This window comes from Lampetra planeri, chromosome 5 (genome assembly GCF_965212315.1).
Source record: "Lampetra planeri chromosome 5, kcLamPlan1.2.h2, whole genome shotgun sequence".
NCBI lineage: Eukaryota > Metazoa > Chordata > Hyperoartia > Petromyzontiformes > Petromyzontidae > Lampetra > Lampetra planeri.
In genome coordinates this window covers 8827611-8833914 of record NC_136111.1, presented here as the reverse complement: position 1 = coordinate 8833914, position 6304 = coordinate 8827611, and positions in this window count along the sequence as shown.

Genomic DNA, 6304 nt, shown 5'->3' with positions numbered 1-6304 from the left:
CTCCCCCTCCTCCCCTGCCTCTCCCTCCCCTTTCTCTCTCTTCTCTCTCTCTCTTCTCCCTCCCCCTCCTCCCCTGCCTCTCTCCTCCGTCACATCTCGCTCTGCCACTAACTAGGGCGGTCACGTGACGGTTGTGGGGGGGGGGGTCTGTCCTGCCCCCCACCTCCCCCCACCTCCCCCCACCTCCCTTACCCCCCTCACCCTTCACCCCCTTCCTTCTGCCCCCTCCTACTGATCCCCCCCCCCACCACCGCCCCCACTCCACCCACCCCACCCACATCACCCCCCCCCTCCACAACAATAACCACAACCACCACCACCTTTATCCCCCCGCCTCGCCTCCACCCCCTCGCCGTCTCAACGCCACATCCCAAATCGCAGAGCGGACAGAATAACACACACACACACAACCGCAACATACACACGCGTACGGAATACCATATACACATAGAATGCACACGCGTACCACGGCAGCGTGTGCAAATATATCTAAAAAACATATATACACACGCAATGAATATCAAATCGCGTGAAACATTGAATACCATACAAATGCAAATCGCCATGCAAATACAAGGGGCACCCCACACACACTCACACACGCGCTTGCAGGCGCGCACACGCAGACACGCGCGTGTTTAACACAACACATGCGGTGACACACGGAGACAGAGATTACCCCATAGCGAGTGCCGGGGATTGTGGTGGCGTGGCGGGGGCGAGTACTGTTTGCGAGCACCTATTAAGGCAAGCACGGCGCAGCAAGGGATGGATGGTCTGGCCAAAAGGCCACGCCTGGCCGCCTTTGTCTCCACCACAGTGTTGATGGTTATGCACCACAACGAGGTGCTCGTTTAAGGCTAATTCGACCTCGGGAAGACCCAGTACGTACATGTGTATATATATTGCACTGGCACACAATATATATACACACACACACCCACAACACATCTCTCTATCCTTGTAGACTCTTTCGGATTTTGAATCAAAGTGCTGTTAGCGAGCACCTATTAAGGCCATCTCGGCACACCACGTGAGAGTCAAACCCCATCCGCATTTATCTCACTAGGTACTCATTTAAGACTGAGCCGATCAAGGGTAAGTCCAGGACGGATTCAGATCGATGCCGCTGATGGGAGCCGTGGCCAGGAATCGAACCCAGGTCGCCAACGCTGCCCCCCCCCTCCCAACAAACACGCTCTCTGCTCCCTCTTCCAAGACGTCTCGACAGCGTGGAAGAGTAGGCCAAATAACCTCCTCTCTTCTCGAGCTTCCTCTCGTGAAGGCCCTTCCGCCAGCAGGGGCGTGAGCACGCACTTTCAGGGCTGAAATGTCGCCTATTTGCATTCCTTGATGTCGTGTACAGGCGTAAGGATCTGCATGCGGAGCGGTCGCGAAGTGATCAGCGCACTGCGCAATGAACTCGGCCACCCCGGTTCGATTCCCGTGTGATGTCTGAACGCGCGTGGCGAAGTATGGTCAATACACAACGACCGTGACCCACACGGTGTGGAGAGGCCTTCATCCAGCAGTCGATTGACGAAGGGCTGCGAGTTATTAATCGCGTGTATATGCAGTCATGACTAGGGATGTGCAGTGACATATTGTGCATGCACGTACATGGCGGAACACGTGTGCTCATGCATTCCTTCCTCGACACACGCGTGCAGGCATTAGTTAAGCGCTCACGCTCACACACATACTACACACACACACTCCAAATCACACACACGCTCACACACACGACACACACACTACACACACACTGCAAATCACACACACGCTCACACACACGACACACTCCCAATCACACACACGCTCACACACACATACTCCCAATCACATACACGCACACACACACATACTCCCAATCACACACACGCTCACACATACTCCCAATCACACACACGCACACACATACTCCCAATCACACACACGCTCACACATACTCCCAATCACATACACACTACACACACACTCCCAATCACACACACGCTCACAATACTCCCAATCACATACACACTACACACACACTCCCAATCACACACACGCTCACAATACTCCCAATCACATACACGCACACATACTCCCAATCACACACACGCTCACACAAAGACAAAGATCCCCCGTATAGCCTTAACAGACCGTTAGGGGCTAGTGCTGTTAGCGATCACCTATGAAGGCCGGCACGGCACACGAGGGAGTGGGTGGCCAGTACCACGCCCGGCCGCCTTTGACTCCCCGGTGGCGATGTTTTTACACACCGCACCAGGTACTCGTTTAGGGCTGAGTCGACCTAGGGGAGGCCCAGCATCAATTCACACAATCGTCACCGGTGTTGGCCGTGAGCGGGAATCGAACTCGGGTGGCCGGGGTTCGTAGCGCTGCATTTGCACGCACACGCTCACGCACACGCGGTGACTCGCACACAGCTCTAGACAAAGAAAACGTACACACACACATGCACAGGCATAAATTCACGGTCACTCTCGCTCTCTGGCTCTCTCTCTCTCGCACACACTTTCTAACACAAGCTCTCCTCTCGCTCTCTCTCTCACACACACACGCACGCGCGCGTTCTTACGTACACTTTGATACAAGACAAAGATCACCCGTATGGCCTGAACAGACGTTCGGGACATGTGCTGTTATCGAGCAACCCGTGAACGTGCACGTGGGGGGTGTGCCCAGCTTCACGCCCGGCCGCCTTTGTCTTCCTTGTGGCGATGTTTACACATCGCACCAGGTTACTCATTTGAGTCTGAATCGACCTGGGGGGGAGGTCCAGGGCCGGTTCAGATAATCGTCACTTGGTGTTGGCCTTGAGTGGGAATCCAACTCGGGTCCCAAACATACATACACACACACTTTCACACGAACTTTCTCTTCTCCCACTCTTTCACGTGTGCGAAAACTTTCGCTCACACGCACACACTCCATCACTCTCTCTCTCACACACACACAATTCTCTGACACGAAGTTTTTATACTGACTTTCACACACACAACTCTCTTTCACACACACACACTCACATACACTCCGGCACATTTTTTTAAACATAAATACTTACACACACACACTCTCTGACATAATATTTTATCACTCACTCTGACACATGCACACACACTCTCTCACACACACATGGACACATACCGACTTTATTTTGAACACAAAGACAAATTATCCCCCCGTATAGAATTTAACAGACTTTTGGGCCAAGTGCTATTAGCGAGCGCTTATGAAAGGCCGGAACGGCACACGAGGGGGTGGGTGACTTGATTCACGCACATAATTTCACTTACGCACACATACACTGTGACACACTATTTACACACACACTTAAACACACTCTAAAAACAAAACACGTTGTTGTTTTTTTAACACACACTGATACCCACAAGGGGGTGATGTGGCCAGAACCTCGCCCAACCGCCTTTATCTCCCCAAACGTAGATGCTTACACACCGTACCAGGTACTCATTGAAGGCTGAGTCGATCTAGAGGAGATGAGATCACTCACAAGTGATGTTGGCCGTGGCCGGGAATCGAACTCAGGATACCGGGTTCGCAGCACACTGCGCCACTGTTGTAACACACACGTTCCTACACACACACACTTAGGCGGACATTAACATACATTTTAGCACACTCCACACGCACTCTCCCTGAATACACATACACTGTCTCCCCGGTGCTGATGTTTATACGCTGCACCAGGAATTCATTTAAGGCCGAACTGACCTAGAGGGTCAGGACATGTTCCAAAGATATCACTTGCCACTGGTGATAGCCGTGGCTGGGAATGGCATTCACGTTGCAAAACTTTGTAGAGCAGTGCGCTAACCACCGCGCCACCACTCTACCTATACACAGACACACATACACGCGAAGACGTAGATATACACACATACACAACCCACACCATCCTTCTCACACACCCCTCTATCCCGCCCTCTATCACGCCTCTCCCTTCATCCATCCCCTCTTCTCACCCCCTTCTCTCCCTCCATCCTCTCCTCTACCTTCATCGATCCCCCCTCCTCTCCTATTCTCCCTCCCATCATCCCTCCCATCATCCATCCCCTCCTCCTTCCCTATTCTCCCTCCCTTCTTGCACCCCCCCTCCTCCTCCTCCCCCTCTTCTCCCTCCCCCCTCCTCCTCTCCATCCCCTCCGACTCTCCCAGCCTCCATCATCTCTCCCTCCTCCACAGCAACAATTTAAACCTTCCAGGAGGCCAAGTTGTGTGCGCCTATGCGTGTGCATACACGTGCACACGCACGCACACTCCGAAGTGTAATACACTGCGCTACCAAAGACAAAGATCCCCCGTATAGCCTTAACAAACTGCTGGAGCAAGTGCTCTGAGTGAGCACCGACATTAAAGGGCAGATTTGGAGCAATGAGGTGGGGTGGTAAAGCCGCTACCACGCCCAGCCCCCTTTGTTTCCCCCAGTGCTAATGTTTACACATCACAGCAGGTACTCAATTAAGGCTGAGTCGACCTAGGGGAGACCTAGGACCGGTTCAGGTATCACTCGCTACAGATGTTGGGCCGCAGCCAGGAATTGAAACTCTACCGCTCCACAGCTCCATCCATAGACAGAGTCACCGTGTAGCCTACACACATTGCTGCAAGTGCTGTTTGCAAGCGCCTATCACCGTATTCCCGCTGTAACGAATACAATTTGAAATCGGAAAATCTAATCTTAGGATTATAAGACGCATTTTATTTATTTATTTTAAAAGCAAAATTGGGGTGCGGTATATGTATGTGCACACGTGAGATCATCTTCGTCTACCTTTGACACCCCACCTTTGTCGGGAGCAGTCGTGTCGTGATTAGAGCGCTGCGCTACGAACCCGGCGACCCCAGTTCGATTCCCGCTCACAGCCAACACCCAGTGACGATCATTTGAACCGGTCCTGGGCCTCCCATAGGTCGACTCAGCCTCAAATGAGTACCTTGTGCGGTGTGTAAACATCACCACTGGGGAGACAAAGGCGGTTGGGCGTGGTGCTGGCAACACACCACCTTGTGCGCCGTTCCGGTCTTCATAGGTGCTCGCTAACAGCACTTGCCAGAACAGTCTGTTAAGGCTATATGGGGGTTCTTTGTCTTTGTATACCTTTGACACCGGGCACACGTTTGGGGTGCGTCTAACTTTCTAAAGCATCTCATATTCCGTAAAATACGATAACACACACAAACTTGCATTGTCCCTCAAATGTCCCCATCCGACATTGTCTTTCAATGCCTCTGTGCGGATCGTGGAGGTTTATATTTGCCCATTCTCACGCTGGTCTGTGCGAGTAGGTGAAGTGCGTGAGCACGTGGGAGCCTCGAGCACGACTTTGCTGCACTGCCATCTGCTGTGCACAAAATGCATTTAAAATACTGCAGTTACACATTAGATAACACTGTGTAACTATTTTTTTTGTTCCTGGCTAGTAAGTCTTATTTCCTAATTGCTTATGCCTCAAAAGTACATAAATGGCTATTATTCGCCACAAACTTTGCTTTTGTGACCAGGACAATGATATTTTGAAATTCGCGTATTTTCCAGAACATTCCAGATAGATTCAGTGCTGAGTAAACTTGGAGTAACTTCTAGAACATTCCAGAACTTTCCAGTAATATAAATAGTAATATAAATACAGGGGCCTTAAGCCCGCCAGTTCAGTTTAGTTATCAGCTGCCTAAGTGGATACATATCTGCATTTTTCTGAGATGGCATCAGGAGGCTGCATCAAGAAGCTGCAAGCCTCTTGATGCCATTTGCAATGCGCTGTTCATATTTTAAACACATTCCTGTGGAGGGAGCTGGTAGGAACGTTGGGTTGCTCGGACAATGGTCAGGGTCAACGGCGGCGTGGTGTATTCCGCAAATATGCCCGACTGTGAGGGCGGGCACAAGCCGACGTGAGTAGGTTAAACGTTGAGTTTTATAAGGGCACCACAGGGTGACCAGCCCCTCCCCACCCAGCCCTACCCCTCCCACCCCCCACCCTCCCCACCCAGCCCCTCCCCACCCAGCCACACCCTCCCCACCCTCCCCTCTCCACCCAGCCCCTCCCTGCACGACGGACGGACGGACGCAATAATCCCCTGTGGGCTGGTGTAACTAGGAGATTCCTACCAGTACAAGCGTCAATACCAATGTTACTCTACAGAGTAGTTGGTCGCCGCTCTTATCCGGATTGATACGAGCGGTATGTGGGGACTACGGCTTAACCGCAGAAAAAACCTATCTGCACAGATGCATACGGACAAGAGAAGTATTATCAAACAGGAAGAATTAACG